This window comes from Dreissena polymorpha, chromosome 11 (assembly GCF_020536995.1).
Source record: "Dreissena polymorpha isolate Duluth1 chromosome 11, UMN_Dpol_1.0, whole genome shotgun sequence".
In the NCBI taxonomy this organism is placed as follows: Eukaryota; Metazoa; Mollusca; class Bivalvia; order Myida; family Dreissenidae; genus Dreissena; species Dreissena polymorpha.
The window spans coordinates 69793882-69811793 of record NC_068365.1 but is presented as its reverse complement, the minus strand read 5'-3'; the positions used below and the strand labels follow the sequence as shown (position 1 = coordinate 69811793).

Genomic DNA, 17912 nt, shown 5'->3' with positions numbered 1-17912 from the left:
ATACTATGTTTGACAATTCATTGGTTTGTTGGATATTGTTTGCTGTTTTAAACACATATTAGGTCATATCGCGGAGATTTAGTTAACCTTACCATGTGTTCATGGGCGAACTCACGTATTCAAGTGCTCTTACGACTATGTGCTCATACCCACTTTCGATCGGGAATCATCATGAACTTATTGCCGTACTTAACGAACAAACATGCCGAAACTTATTGAATTAGAGAAAAAGAACAATAATCAAAAGAGAAAAGTATATGTTCATGCACATGGGATTGTGAAATCACGTCCGCACACAAAGCATCATTAACTTAGGAAAGGAAACAACAAAATATAAAGTTTGGTATGATATACATGTGAAATTAAAGAGAATGGTGTAATTAAAGAGCATGTCAAGTTTTGAACTTATATGCTGAAACGTAATGTTATGACCCACACACGTTTTACTGTAACAGACAGTTTTTTTTAAGATAAGTGGTACAGAAAATACACGTCGAATACCTTTTTAAAGATATTTCTTGTTATATTTGATCGAGAATGTAACCCGCCTCCCAGTTTCGCTTAAAGGATCAAGTTCCCCACGGGTACTACTTCCCCGTACCCCCAATTTTTTTTGTACCCTTCATTTTTCGTACCCAATTTTTTTCGTACCCAATTTTTTTTCGTATCCAAATTTTTGCTCGTAACCAAATTTTTTTTCGTACCCAATTTTTTTCCAACCCAAATTTTTTTCGTAAACAAATCTGTTTACGTTCTTATTTTTTTTGGCATAATTGTTGTACTAAAATTTTCGAACTCATTTTTTTCCTACCGAAAGTTTTCGTACCCACATACACAAGTGTGGTGATGTAGATAAACTTAAATAGATGCTTTTATATCAATCCTCTTCAAAAGCATCGTCACAACAGTACTGTCAGTACATTGATTTATATTTCGAGCAAACATACCTTTTTTTCGGCTCATGATATATAAATATTATTTTGGCATTATATAAAATTTTGATAACTCATCAGTGTTCAGACATTGTTGTTTAGATTACAAAGAAACGATGGGTTGTAAACGCACATGAACACGTGACACATCCAATATGATGTCCATAACTTGTGTGGCAATTAATTGTTTATTTTTATGTAGAATAATAAAACGGGGAGAGGTATGATTACCGATTGTCAGGCGCGTGCACGCGGCGATGTCCAGGGTGGGCAGGAAGTGGCAACCATGCGACAAGACTGCTACTGTGTCACGTGGAATGTTCGTATAGCAGTATTTCATGGCATGTACAAGAGGCAGGGCATTTAGTTACGAGCACGACGTGCGACAAATCGATATAACAACAGTCTCAAGCAAGCTGTCGAGTGGCGAATAGGATGCTGTCCGGCCGAGCGTTGAGCTCAGGTAGAGTTTACCGTGGCGTAGTTGTAAAGGTGTCCGCCTAGCGACCGGTAGCTCATGAACTCGTCTCCCACTATTGGGTCGTTCTTTAGATCTCCCTAAAGCACTAAGTCATAGTTATACCCATGAAACAAACTCGGCAGTGTTTCAATAAACCTGAGACTTTGATGCAATGTATCTAAAATAAAAAGGTTTAAACTAAACTAAGGGATCAGGGATTCGATCCTGACTCCAGAAGATCGTCTCTTAGATACCAAGAAACGGTTCTACCCAGCAAATGGACAAAACTTGCTAATTTAAAAAAAAATAGCAACTTTTGTCCTTGCTAATTTGATGAAACGCCTATTTATATAATTATATTCAATGGCGTTGTACAAAACATATATATGTACATAAAATTGATAAAAAATAAGTGGTATTGATAATATTATGCATAATTAATTAAAGGATTAATGATCTTAAAATGTGTGATATAAATAATAATGCTGTAAGTAACTTAAGCAATAAAACAATACCGGCTGCAATATTAAAACACAGTAAAAGTAAAATATTATGTAATAAATTGATATAACTAGAGTTAAGATAATAATTATAATGATGATATGAGCAAATATTTGGCAACACAACGACACTGTTTTTCATTAACTAAAAGGATACGCAGAAGGATATTTCTGCACTCTGGCTGTCGGATCCCACAGTTACCGGTCAACTGTCATACTTAAGGACACTTCTTTTGGGTTTTAACCTTATTTGAACTATTGTGACAACAAGTCACAAATAGACTGACCAAGTGTGACTACAAGACACAACTTGAAGGTTAAAATTACAGTGTGACTATAAGACACAACTAGAAGGCCTAAGCATGACTAAAAGACAGCTGGTTGATGTAATTCAATCATTGAGCAAAGAAGCCCTAATGATTCTTGGTTACCAGTCACTTTTACAATAAATATCCTTTTCGAGCAAAGAAGCCCGCACAATTCTTTAATTGCTTGGTCCTATGAGTCCTATTGACAAATAAGCCCGTACAACTGAGTCTCGATTGTTTTTTTAAATCACAGGTATTCAAATTAAAATAGGTTGTAAAAGTCTTTTAAGAGAAATGTTTTCAAATTCCTTTTGAAAATGTTCATTGATGCGGAAGTCCGGATGCTTGATGGAAGGTCATTCCACAGTTTCGGACCATAAACTCCGAAACTCCTGTCCATGAAAGTTTTTCTCTTTGTGCGTTTCACATCATAACATCCGTCATACTATACGGTAGATCGTAGGTTACGTGCTGGTACTTTTTCTTTTAAAAGTTCTGTAAGGTATTTTGGCGCGTTACCAACAGAACAATTAAACATGAAGTTCAGTAATTTGAATGTTATCCTAGCCTTTACTGGTAGCCAGTGTAGTTCATACAAGGCATCTTTTGAACTGTCATATTTCTGTCGGCCGAGTACCAATTTGGCACACATGTTTTGGATACGTTGCATTTTGTTTATTTCGCATTGAGGTGTTTCATACAAGATGAGATTACAATAATCCAGATGGGATATTACCAAAGACAAAACGAGTATTTCTGTTGCTTCTTTTGTTAAGTATTTCCTTATGTTTTTGATTTCAAGGTAGTTGTACATGGCTGTACGGCACTTAATTGTGATGTGTTCTGTAAAATTTAGTGTTTCGTCCAAATATGCACCCAAATACCGAATGCATTTTTCTGCTTTAACAGTGTCACCAGCAATATCTATCTATCTATAACATGATGAATTCCGTTTTTGATGCGTTCATTTTCAGTTTATTCTCGTTCATCCAGTTGTTAATAACGAGTGCACAACTTTCAAGTTCTTGAATGGCAGTTCTTTCGACAGAAGAAGATGTAGGTTTGAATCACTTGTTTGCGATGTGGTCGTCTGCAAAACCGTAGACTGTGATGGAGGGAAGAACGACATCAAACAGTGTTCCAGCGTACGTCAGGTAGAGCCATGGAACAAGACAACTACCCTGGGGGACACTACACTCCAAAGAACGTGCCGCCGATAAAGCTGAATTAACACTTATGCGACAGTTTCTTGGACGAAGATACGAGTCTATCCAGTTTAGTGCCGTGCCACATGCACAGTATTGTTTTTGCAACACGTCTAGTAGAATGTAATGATCGACTGTATCGAAGGCAGCACTGAAATCAATGGCGATAAGTGCTGTAACCTCTCTTTCCTCCATACCTTCGAGTATATCATTGACTAGTCTAAGTAAAGCAGATTCACAAGAATGGAATTGTCTGTAGGCTGACTGATTTTTTGGAAGCAGATTGTTTTCATTTACGTGTATATTGAGTCTAAATAGAGCAGCCTTTTCAATCACTTTCGATAGAAATGATAAGTTGCTCACTGGTCTATAGTTGGCATAACTCACGTCTAGTCCAATTTTCTTAAGAAGTGGTCTTACTATTGCCTGTTTAAATTTTGAAGGAAAAACTCCTTGACTCAGAGAGAGATTAACCAATTTTGTCACAAACGGTAGTAACTCGTTTAACAATGATTTTAGTACTCGTGTTGGCAATGCATCTAGTTCGCATAATTTTGTTTGAAGATGATTGATGATCTTTTTCACTTCATCTTGGGTTAGCTCCTCGAACATACCGAAACATGATACTTTCTTGTGATCGGGTGTGAATTTTTCGTAACTTGCAAGGGTATCTCGAATTTTGTTAATTTTATCCAGAAAGTGATCGGCAAAATTTTCAGCTATCGCGGTGTCGCTTTCACCGTCCAGCATAGGGTTATCAGTATTTTTCCTGTTAATTCAGATACAAACTTGTAGAGTTTTTTAGAATCTCCGTGAAAATCAATTACTTTTTGACTAAGCGATCGTTGCTTCTCTGCATTCAACTCGAAAGTATATTTATTTCTGGCATTTTTGAAAGTTCATATTGGTCTGGTTGTTTGTATTTTCTCCACATGCGTTCCAGTTTGCGTGTTTTACGTTTTAGTTCAAGAATGTTGTCATTAATCCATGGTTTTGGTGCACGACAGATTTAGTTTTTCTCAATGTATGGAGCGTGTTTATCAAGAATTCTTCAGATTTCATCTTCAAATGGCTCTACAAAAGTGTCTACTTTGTCGGCTGTAATTGACATTTCATTGAGGTCGTTAGTAAATGCTGAGTGGTCTATGTTTTTAAAATTTCGAAATTTTATTGTTTGACTCTTGATATTTTTTTTTGTACTTTGGTAACGACTTTAACTACACAATGGTCCGCAAATAAAGGGCCTGTTCACATAAATTGATTTCAATACTATTTGTAGCCTCAGAGATTACTAGGTCGAGTGTATTTCCCTCTGTGTGTGTGCTGAAATTAACATGTTGTTCCAACCCATTGCTTCAAGAGAATTCTTAAATTCAGTCACAACACTGTCAGTTTTGTTGACATGCAAGTTGAAATCTCCAAGAATCATAAGATTTGAATAGTTGGGAACAATGTCCTCCATGAATTCGAAAAATTCTGTTAAAAATTGATGTTTAGTCCCAAATGATTGTGAAATGAGTGGGCTCCAAAGTGTAGGCTGCCAAAATGTTTGCTCTCATATTTCGGATTATTTTGAGAATACCAGTGACAGGAAAAATGTGATTTTTGTCAGTGATATTCATTAATGTTTGACGGATGCAATACTTAATTTATCTTTAAAAAAAGATATGCTCAAAGTAGAATATTAGTAGAAACTATTTGATCTGTGCTCATATTTTGGGAATATTTTATCAACGGATTAATATTTTTCCTGTGGTGAAGACTTTCTCAACGGATTAATATTTTACCTGTGGTGATCACTTTCTAAACGGATTAACATACTTGCATCCACAATGTGTCTGCTTAGATATAATAGGGACCAATTATTGTATTTATCTGCAGTGTCGAGAAATCATACAATACCAAACAAAGGAACGTTAACCATTTTAAGTAATACAATCTTTTGAAATATAGAGGTACCCTAGGCGGTAGAGATCAAGAGTTACGTGTATGGGACACAAATAGTGGAGTAAATTTAAATAATCTGCAAAGTTTACCATCACAAATTCCAACCGTAATATTTTTAAAAAGACACAGCACACAAAACATTTCAGATGCAAACTCAAACAACCTCTCATACCCCAGGAAATGCAATACACTAAATGGTCTCAACGAAAAAATATCTTGCCTTACATTGAACTGTCATTCTGTTGTCAGAAACAAAGATGTTTTGATTGTTCAATATCTGAGAGAAGAAAAAATCGACTTTGCCGTATTCACAGAAACCTGGTTCTCAGATGAAAAGCAACACCAAATAGATACCTCAGACTTTAATCAAAATGTTTATACAATGAGTACTGTAAATCGTTCAAATAGAACAGGCGGCGGATTGGCTTTAACTTGTCGGACTGGGGTTACTGTACGAAAAGTGTCAAGTAGTAATACCCGGACATTTGAACATGGTATATGGCAAATGATTCTCAAAAACATTACAATTAATGTAATTGGCGTTTACAGACCACAGCAAATGGACTCTATTGAGTGGCAATTCATTTAAGGTTTTCAATGAAATCAAGATCAAACAAGTAGGTTGAAACTAAAATAACCATGTAACAAACAATATACTACTTTATTTAAAAAAAGTATCGTTTATCTACGAGTTAACAACAAGATCGAATACAATTGAATTATATATAGGAGTATGTTCCAGAGACTCCATAGGAATCAGGTGCTTATCGTGTATTTCAAGCATTACATGCAAAACGCAGCATAACGTCAAACATTATTCCAATTAATAAAGCGGCAATACAATCCATTACCATACTATCTTCTCGACATATATGCGGGCGCCCGTATGATAGACACAAAGGTGTATACAAGGAACACGCGACTGTGTACAGCGCATGCGCGCACTTGACACTTCCGGTTGAAATACTCATAACGTTATGATAGTAGGACAGCGCATGCGTAGCTCAGGAAAAGGTCAGGATACCAAAAGCCCCTTCAAAACAACCAAAATACTTGATAAAGTTGGCATGTTCAAACATGCTCAAACATTTCGCAAATTACAAGTTTTCAAGAGAAGTCCAAACGATAAAAATGCGTGATAGACAATTCTATGCACAAGGTTAATTCAGCTAAAACAAAGTGAGTGTAAAGAGGCATATTTATGTCAAACTACAAGACTGAGTATAATGTTTAGAGGGATGAATATGACTACTTTTCAATCAAAATTTCGTTGAAGGTAGAACATAGGTAAAATGCATTTTTTCTCACAAACATATTTTGTTTTACAACTCTAAAATATTGATAACTTTTTACTCAAATAACAGCCATTAAAACCTCCCGTTGCCCAGATATGGCTGTTAACATTGATTGTTTAGCAAGACCCGTTGCCCAGATATGGCTGTAAACATTGATTAATGATATTGATTGATAAAGAAACGTGATCCTGCACCCTGCTTAAGAGACCCAACAATGTGAGAACTTATTTTGAATTATGTACTTAGTGTAATGTAACCCAGGTGTGTAGTATCCAGATGTATCTGGACTCGAAAGAGACGCAGGATTCGTTCATGGATTACGTTGGATATTATTCATTTATTCAGTTCATTCCTTCGATAATTCAGCCTTAACTAATTAAAAATTGGAAATAAATCTTCGTTGGGATCTTTCATTTGTGGATCGTTCAATCCAATAAATCAATGATAAATATCAACCCACGAATAATAATGGCTTCACAGAATGGACTGTACAGCTATTACGTCTTTGATTTTATTGAAATATAGGCTATTGATATATATTCAATTGCATGCAGTTTTACACCGATAACAATAAAAAGCGTTTTAGCGTCAACTCACAAAGGCTTTCACTTTACAGCACACCCAAGTGGAATGACAACGTAAGTTGTTCCAACGAGTGGTTTAAAGTTTTCGGCGCAATATCCAATGCTTCTGTGTACAAAAGGATACAATTTAAATCGTGCAAGCAATATATCTAGTTGACACATATTTGCATTTAAATAATTGAAACATGCAGTAAGTATTGCTTACACAGGTTTTATATTCGTTTTATACTAAATACCGCATTGCACCTAGACAATTTGATCTAAAAAGTAATTTCTTTTCCGTATGGTCAGTGTGAGTGGCGGCCGTTTTGATTTTAGCCGCGTTCTGTGAAAACATGCATGTAAGTAAAATGTTGCCGCAGATTAGCCTGTGCAGTGTGCACTTTTCTAAGAAAACGGTTCATTTGATGACTGCTTCTGTAACAATCCTTAGTTCGTACTGCCACTTTCGCGGGATGGAGATAGAGAGAGTCACGGTGACGTCATTATGATGACGTTCGCAGTTCACCTCCATTACGCATGTGTACACTCCAGCATCCATGTTTGACAGTCTGTTACAAACGTGTAAACTAATGACTAACTCAAGATTGCATTGTTATTTGAAAGAATTAAATCAATAATATGTGACTAGATATCATAATAATAAGATAATATGACTAACTCAGGTTATCATAGTAATATAATGGAATGACTAACGGAATATATCGTCTTCATATAATGAATGATTAACTAAAGATATCAATGTAATACGCTAAACTGACTTACGCTAGAAATCATAGTAATATGATAAACTGACGTATGTAATGTATCATAGTAACATGGTATAATGACTAACTAAGGAGAGCGTAGTAATAAAAGGAATAACTAACTCGACATATCATGATAATAATATAAACTGACTTACTCAAGATATCATAGTTATAGGGTAAAACGAATAATTCAAAATAACATAAAAATATGATAGAATGACTAACTCAATATATCTTATTAATGTAATAAAATGAATAATTCAATATAACATAGAGATATGATATAATGACTCATTCAGGATATCATAGTTATATGATAGACTTACTAACTCAAAATATCTTAGTAATATAATGGAATGACTAACGCGATATATCAAATAAATATAATAGAATGACTAACTGAAGATATCGTATTAATTTAATGATTGACTAACTCAAGATATTAAAAAAATATTATAGAATGACTTACTCCAGATGTTATTGTAAAATGAATGAATCACTAACTCAATATATCATAATAATATGATAAAATGACTAACTCACGATATCATGTTTTCACACCTCTCTGATGTTCCCTTTCTTGACATGTTGCTACCACTGAATAAGAATCCGTGTAGAATCAATAATACAAACAAAATAACCGCGCTCTGGGAACACGGGACTTAATGCAAGTGCGTTAAGTGTCGTCTCATGGATGACTTTGATTACATTGTTCGTTGAAAGGAAATCTCTCCTTTGCCCAAAATCTAGTTTAGGCGGAAAGTGTTGTCCCTGATAAGACTGCGAACTGCACAGGCTAATCTGGGCAGACACGTTTCATGCGTTAAAATCATTTTTCCCTGAGCGAAACTCAGATATTTAAATATTTTGATAGTTTCGATTCGTTCAGTTATAGCCTTGCCGTTCACAAAAAGTTTTAATCAAAATAAAAACATAAATATATGCAGATGCCATTGAGAACATCATGGCATTCATACATACAATTACATTGTATACATACAATAATGGTTGTGAAAACAATATACACTTGGAGACTTTTCTAACGCAATACGTATTCAAATACAGCTCCCTTATTTTAGAACGGATTTTGTTGAAATTTTGACTTAGGCTTATTCAAAACATATCTAATAATTCATTTTATTGTATGCTTTCCGGTGGTTTATAGAGAAATATCAGTGAAATAAAACTGGTATTTCACTGTTTTAAACAGTTACAAATAACAGTATATAAATATTACATGGCTGACAAGGTGACAGTAAATTTGTCAACTTGAGGAAACACTGTCAACCAAGGCGAAGCCGAGGTTGACAGTATTTTTCCGAAAGTTAAAAACTTACTGTCCCCCTGTCAGACATGTAATATTTATTGTATTATACCGAACAAACTTTTCAAACATGATCAATTTATAAGAACCATGGACAATTTTAATATTCAATAATTGTATTTAAATACAGCAATGAATAACCATTTATATTTTGATAACAAAAATTAAAGTACACTGGCTAACACAGTCAATTTCTTATCATTTGATTACGCAATTTATGACGGTGTAAACAGACGACAAAATGGCAAGCAATATTGCCAGCAATCGGTTTTCAACGATAAGCGAGGATGATTTGAAGGTTATCACTGTCAATTTCTTATCACTTGTTCGGTATAATAAAATAAATATTACATATCTGACAGGGGTCACCCTGTCAGACATGTAATATTAATTTTATTATACCGGACAAACTTTTCAAACATGAGAAATTTATAAGAACCATGAACAATTTAAAGATTCAATAATTGTAGTTAAATTCAGCAATGAATAACCATTTATGTTTTGATAACAAAAATAAAAGTACACTTGTTAAGTCAAAGTATTCTTTCCTAATGGTGCAGCACAATACCAAATGTCACTGGTCTCTTGAACTGATTCTAACGGTCTTTGCCATAATGCTTCGAGTTTAGGGTTCAGTTTAGATAGGTACTTCTCAAAGCATTGGACTGTACAAAACGTACTGCCAGGCTGCTCGTAGATCTTTGCTTCTCCTGTGGTATCATCAGGCGTATCGTCAATCCTAAAAAGATGAATTCATTAAATTAGACACCGGTCTGACATTTTAAATTGCCTGAAACCAAAAATAGATTTTTGCTAAAAGATTATGCGGTTTCACCACAAAAATTCCATGTAATTTATGGTTTTTTGTTCTCTGTCAAACACATTAACAGCCACCTTTTATAGTTAAATTATTTGCAGCAACTGCAAGCTTTTAGTAAAATTACTACGATTTGAAAGGTTGACTTTATATATTTTTTCTTAATTGAACCTAACCGTGATTTTTTTGATTTTGCGTTGACCTGGTGTATGAACTTTCTCCCAGTTGAATCAGTGTCTATTGTAATGTTGACTTCAACATTGGCCCTAAATTATCTTGACCTCTCCTCAGAAGGTAGTACATTAAGTTAAACCACACCCTGTTTTGAAAACCACATGGAGTGTTAATATGTTAATATTAAACGGTACACTGTTGTCACTTAATTTTTCCAGATCGATGTCGGATATTACAGGTTTGTGGTCGACACTCCCATGTCCACTTCGCTTAAGCTGCTTAACGTTTGACTTGTAGGTTTCATTACTTGATGAAAATTGCTGGTCTTTCAAATTAATGTTATACGTGCTTAAGAGATGCTTGGAAATTCCATACTTCAGGCTGTCCAAAGATTTTTTCTTTAGTTCCTCGCCGTTTTTCTGACGCACAGATGCATAGAAAAAGCGTAACTCAATAACTGGTTGTTAAGTTCCGCAGGATGTTCCACGAGATCACCATGATCCATGTTATTGGAACGAATTTCATACCATGTTTAACTACACGTTTAGTGCTTTTAGAGTCCTTGTCGAGATACAATGCCTTCAAATCCTCCTCGCTTATCGTTGAAAAACGTTTACTTGCCATTTTGTCGTCTGTTTACAGCGGAAATGCAAAAATGCGTACTGCGCATGCGCGCATGGGACAGTATAATTTTCGAACATTCCGCACGTGGTTGCTAAGGCAGCGAGATACAGTATTTCTTGTACAGTTAATTTTTTCCCGCTGGTGACACGTGATTGCCAAGGCAGCGGGCGACAGTTCTTTTTGGACAGTAAATTTTTTCCCGCTGGGTCTGACAGTATTTCTATGTCACGATGGTCTATGGGAGTTTAGTATTGTGAATAAAAGTGAGGTATATAGAGAATAATAGGTTAGTGTTGATTATAGATCAGGTTTATCATGCGAGGCTTAGAAAACAAAAAGCACGAGCCTTGGCGATTGCTTTTTCGTTTTCGTGCCGAGCATGATAAACCTGATCTATAATCAACACTGACCTATTATTCTATTTATCCCACTTTTTATTCAGTAAACTTTTTTTATTTAAACAAAATAAGTTTTCATGAGTGTGTGTCGTACTTTGATAATGACTGTAGTGTAACCAAGGTCAGTGTATTACTCCGCGTTCCAAAAATAACCGCTGATCAAATAATCTTTTTTTTTAAATCAGAATACCGTTCTGTAACAAAGTGTCGAGCGTTATTAATTACAATTTTAATCACATTGAATTGCAAATCTTAAAGTTTTATGATATCAATATGACATTAAGTTGTTATATACACGGAACTACATTTGTTTACAACTTAGCCTTACACCACACACAATTCACTTTCGATATGAAACTATCAAGTCGATCACGAGATGCACAATATTTGCTTCTTTGTTGTAATATGTGGTTATTTCGTGACGAAATAACAAGCATTACTTGGATTTAAGCTAATTTTATACATTTTGAATGTTGAAAGTGGCACCAAAGAATTGTGAGGCAAAGTTGTTCGAACAAGAGAAAGACATTTGCTGGTGAAGTGACTGGGTGGAGCGAACATCAAGATCAACTTGTTCGACGGTAGACAGTGGTTGTCTAGGCTGCATTTCGGCCATAGTTTCGGTGCATGAAGGTGAACAAGAAGAATCTGTTGGATTGTTACATTGACTGGACTGAGCAAGAATGAACACTTTTGCTGCTGTTCAACAGATATGTTGGAATCATTGGTTATGGACTGGACATTTTTGTGCCCTGTTATGGCCATGGTTTCAGTGGGTGGAATGTTTGCATTTCGAAGTTTTTGGACCAGGAATTTGCGAACTGAGTGGTTCGTTATTCTCTTGTGCTTGAGAAAGCCGGCGTCTTTTGCCATGGCCTTCAGCATCTGACCTAGCTTGTTGACACCCAATTGTTGACGCAAGAACCACTGGGATGCAGTGTCATTTGTGCGTATTGCCATGTTGAAAAGATGCTTTGAAGAAAAATCTGATGGACGCATATCCGAGTACAGCTTGTAAATAAACACAGGATTTCTTGGTCCAGACGATTGTTTTCTAGGGTCAAACTGGAGCAACTCGAACTGACTTCTTCAAAGGGGAGCAACAACAACAGAACCTATTTGCATAGTGTTAAATTTACCTAATACTAGAGGTTTGTATAAAAATAAATGACAAAAAACACGTTTTTTTGCTACTTTTCTTTGTTTTTAGGTAATTAAGATTGACAAACTTTGAGATTGTTGTTATTATTGATGCACTTGGCAAATACAGGTGACGAGTTGCGTGGGAAAAAGTAGTCCCGGTTCGGCAGTTGATGACGTCATTTCGTGCCATTGATTATAGCCTTGCCGTTGATTATAGATGAAATTTAATAAACGGGGCTTTAATCAACCGATTTCGCTGTAAAAATGGGATAAAATAATGAAAAATAACGATCTTTTCACTGCTTTTCTGTGAAATGAGGTCATGTTTTCAACGAAATGACGTCATAAATCCAGCGACATTATCCAGTTAAACTCTTTTACAATTTAAATAAACGGTGAAAAAAAGCATAAAATATAAAGAAAATTTGTTGGATTCGATGGAATATCGATTTTCATTCACTCGTGATCATAAAAAATACATATTTTCACTCGTGGCTGCGCCACTCGTAAAAATATTATTTTATTTGATCACTCGTGAAATAAAATCGATATTCCATCGAATCCAACATATATCCTTTATTAAATATAATTGAAATTGATAAATAATAAAATATCAAACATAATTTTAAAAAAATCACCGAAAAACGAAAATTATCCAAATCGTACATCGTAAATACTTATTTTTCGCCCGGTTGAAATTTGTTCCCGTTTAAGTATTTTAGTCAGTCATAAAAGTTAGCGTTTTCGGTGTACAATAATAATACCACATATGCCTTTACACAATCGTCCATGCGTCTGTCTGTTTTTGTCTTTGTTGTATCTGTTGATAATTACGAAGATAGTACTGCTGCTGATAATGATTTTTAGGCGTGTGGTGGTCATGTGCGATTTAAGTATTTAACGTACATGTATTCGTATTCTTATAGATAGCTTATTTCATTTCACTCTACATTGTATCACAGCCGCGCTCTGGTTATATGGTGCTTAATGTATGTGATTATAGCTAGCTGATTTCATTTCACTTAACATTGTATTATAGCCGCGCTCTGGTTATATGGTGCTTAATGTATGTGATTATCGCTAGCTATTTCATTTCATGCTACATTGTATTATAGCCGCGCTCTGGTAATATGGTGCTTAATGTATGTGATTATAGCTAGCTGATTTCATTTCACTCTACATTGTATTATAGCCGCGCTCTGGTAATATGGTGCTAAATGCATTTTTGAAAAGTTTCGTCCCAGATTATATTGTTTAGTCTGCACAGGCTAATCGAGTGCGATTCTTTTCGATTGTATTTTGTTTTTCGTTTGAAAAAAGTCTCTTTTTTTAAAAAAACATTTTGGGCGTAAAGCGTCGTTCCTAAAATGATGTTAAAATACATAATACGAAGCCTAAGGAAGTGCATTTTCTTGTAATCCATTTTGGGCGTAAAGCGTTGTCCATGTAATAATGCTATAATTAATAATACGGGCAAAAGCCCGCCGCTCATCTATCTAGACACGTTAAGCATCATAAACACTTCGACAAATGCTATAATTCGTGTATATACATACCTCCAGAAATAATATGCTAATGACTTCAATATTTTGTGGCCAATATCACTCAATATTTTCGCATTTTATTTTTGTTTTCTCTGCTAAAAGTTAGTTTTAATTTCACGTCGTTTTGTTGTGCTTCCTGTTTCCGTTTTCCGGCCTTAAGGGCAATAGCCTAGACTGGTTCATATCGAGGCGTGATCACTTATTCCAAATACAACTTTAATGAACATTGTCTGTCTAAAATGTATTTCCTAAATCCCGAGGTGTTTTAAATTTATTTGCTTCGATCATCAATTTCAATCAGAAAAAATGTCACTTATTTCAATTAAAAACTACTGCGTTTTAAACATTTGCATCACCTTTGAGTTCGAAGGCGATGGGAAAACAATCAACATGAACCTTACTGAACACTGTGTTCAAATGTATTCTATGTGCCCGTTTAATGCCGTAGGCGTCACCAGGTACCGTGTTTTAAGAGGCTATACGAATAACGATTACAACATTGTTGTTACATGACCGCTTTCAAGGTCGTATTTTCTTGTCATTTCGAGCTCCGTTATATGTCCGGTTATCTGTGCTATCTACACAAATGAAATATTTTTAGATTATTTTGATGTGTTTTCTTCATGTTGGGGTGGTGATATTTACTGGACTAAAATCTGAATGTACAAAATGCTAGTTGTTTTCAATATAATTGTCATACGCAGACATTAAAAAAAATTCTTATGGTGTAACACAAATCTTAATATATATCTTACGTCAATATGTTTGCTGTACCATGGACGTTAACGTTTTGACCAGTTAGAACGGCGACTAAAGCATAGTTCAATGTGTGCCTAGTCTACCAGACAACTGAAGGTAATATGTATTTAAGAGCAGGTTCCTGTCTAATCAAATATCTTACGAGAAGAACAAGTAACAACCGAATTATAAAGAATTTAAAAATGAGCCGCGCTCTGTAAAAACAGGGCTTAATGCACGGGCATAAAGTGCCGACTCATATTAGCCTGTAGTCTGTACAGTCCGCAAAGGCTAATCATGAACGACAGCTTCCGCATAGAAAGTTTTTTTACTTATAGAAGAGACTTATTTTAAACAAAAAAAATCCATAAAAGCGGAAAGTGTCGTTCCTGGGGGCCGTTTCATCAATAATTACGTATTTTTATACGATCGTAAATTATGTATCGAGATTAATGTAGTCGTTTACGATTTTACATAAACTCCGTTTCATCAACGAAATCGTAAATGCAACTTACATAAAATACGACTACTTAAATATACGTATTTTGTAACCGAAAAAAATAGTGACACAGTCTGAAAAATTGCATGACGTAATTTTCGCGCGTTCTGTCAGCTGAGGAAAACATCGCACAAAAACAAACTCCTATAAATATGCGGTCGATTTACGTCTAATTATTTGGACTAACAAAAACAATGCTAGTTGTAAATCGAAACAAAAACAAACATTGGAAAACGACGTGTAGACCGGTGTGGAAGGCTACCGATTGCTGTTTGGCCGACACTCTCCTTCCGTTACTAAACGCAAAAAGAAGTTATTTTGGATGGAGACGGTTTGAAATGTGAGTTGAGAACTTGTTGGTCATGAATGAAGACAGCTGAAAAAATTCGCGTTCAGGATAAATCTGAACGCGAATTATTTCAGCCAAGTTTCTGCCAAAGCAAAAATCATCAAAAGACTCTAAGGCGGCAATTGATAATTTACAAGAATGAAGATTATTTTTTGCTTATTTTCTTTATCCATGAATAAAAATATATTGGTAAGATAACTTCTTTTGTTCTTTCTATGCAGAAATGCGACTGTGTTGTAGATCAATTAACAGTTTAATAATATAATTTAATATAGACCAATCGGAATTCAGGCTGACAATAACAAGACATCATGGATTGAAAGTTTGTCATGTCAGCATTTTTGTGTTCAATTATCAAATATTTTATTTCAATAAGGTATTAGATTCACATGACACAACATGTTTAGTAATTACAAATGTCATATCATTGAGAATGCTATTTGTTTGTCTATTATATAGAGGATATTTGTTGGATTCGGTGGATTATCGTTTTTAGTTCACGAGTGATCATAGACAATGATATTTTCACAAGTGGCGCAGTGAATTAAAAACGATATTCCACCAAATCCAACAAATTTTCTTTTTATTTTATGCTTTTTTCGCAGTTTATATACATTGTTAAAGAGTTTTACTTAAGAATGTCGTTGGGATTATGTTGTCATTTTGTCAAATAAATGACGTCATTTCACAATAAACAGTGAAAATTATCGATAATTCTCACTGATAATTTTCATTGTTTGAAACAGTAAAATTATCCATTTTAATCCACTGATATTTCTCTATAAACCACCGGAAAGCATTTAATAAATATCATTGTCCACAATAATTTATTATAGTGTTAATTCACAAGATGTAAATAATCAACATTGATTTATATTGCTTTCTCTGCAAAACTGTGTTACATGTAAAGATCACAAATGCAGTTTTCATTTCTTTGTTTTTCCAGAAAACAAATGTTATTACTGGCTGAAGGACCAAAATTGAATGGACAGAGAACACGGTTGTCAAAACTCAAACAGAAGTTGACACTCAGCTACGTTAAAACATAAAACTGAAGGCAGAAGCAACAAATAGTAATTATTAGTTTTTTTTTCTATAGATTATAGTAAAGCTGACTGCTTATTATTTCCTACAATTAAAATGTAACAATTTATGTTTTCAATTTTTAGCTGGGCTGTTTTCAGAGAAAACCCAAGGTATTGTCATAGCCAGCGTGTCGTGTCGTCCGCGTCATGCTCAAACCTTAACATTTTGTCAATGTATTGAACTTTGGCCATAAAATCAAAGTGCTTCCACCTATAACTTTGAAACTTCATATGCAGCTCCACCTTGATGAGTTCTAAACGCCTCACCCATATTAGGGTCACTAGGTCAAAGGTGAAGGTCACTGTGACCTTAAAATAATTCTGACAAGCTTTCATTCGTTAAAAAATGCACCCGCAGCCGAGCGTTCACACCTGTTATGCGGTGCTCTTGTTTTTCATTGTACTCTGTTTTATGGGGATAATGTATTGCTGCCTTTTTTTCATTTAACTTTATTACCGGTAACCTATTTACCAGGGTATGAACTTGTGTGTCAAGGTATTTTTATTTAATTCTTTCGACATCAATGTACTTAAAAATGAAATTGGAATGTAGAGCATTAGTGTCACACACAAATGTTGAGTTTAAATTCAGAAAGCTAGGTTAATTTTGGAATACAAAAACCAACTTTCAGAAACAAAACCAGGTCATGTAACTTATTATGACCATAGTGTCATATGTTGTGTATTTAATATTTAGTTCTGTTAAATGTATAAACTAGTAAATTTATCTGCTTGCAGCAACATGTGAAGAATGAAGCAACAGTTTAACTACAACTCGGGGAGATGTTGATGGCGTCAAGGGAAAGATATGCCATTCAGAGGGGCATAAGCAATACATGTTATCATGAGGAACTGGTTTCTCTTTAAAAAAAAATTTTATTTTAAAATGCTCAATTGTTTCTTGAACTTTTAATTGACTTTACATGTGATGGTGTTCAGTGAGTCTATGAAACTTATTATTACACATACTATCATGTAAGATATAAATTGTCATATGAATTATAATACCATGCCCAGTTAATATATTGTACTTCCTGATTAATAATAAATATTTGTGAATGTTCTTTGTGTTTTATTCATTGAAAACTAGTGTCATAGCAACTGTTATCAAATACCATAAACATTATAATGATAAACATTTCAATAAAAATACAAAAAAAATGCACAGGTAAACAACATATTTTAACGGTAGATGACTAAATAATTGAACAGAGAATCATAAAGGGGTAAAGTTTAG

General features: G+C 34.6%; 1 long non-coding RNA gene across 2 annotated transcripts; it reads left to right on the top strand.

Annotated features, from left to right (window-relative positions):
- The first annotated feature begins 11495 nt into the window (after positions 1-11495).
- Positions 11496-17730, top strand: LOC127850269 (uncharacterized). 2 transcript variants are annotated; one of them, XR_008035187.1, is made up of 3 exons: positions 11496-12468; positions 16537-16663; positions 17414-17730. It is a non-coding gene; the product is annotated as an uncharacterized LOC127850269 (long non-coding RNA). The 2 variants fall into 2 exon arrangements; XR_008035186.1 differs by lacking the exon at positions 11496-12468 and adding an exon at positions 13276-15581.
- Positions 17731-17912: the final 182 nt, after the last annotated feature.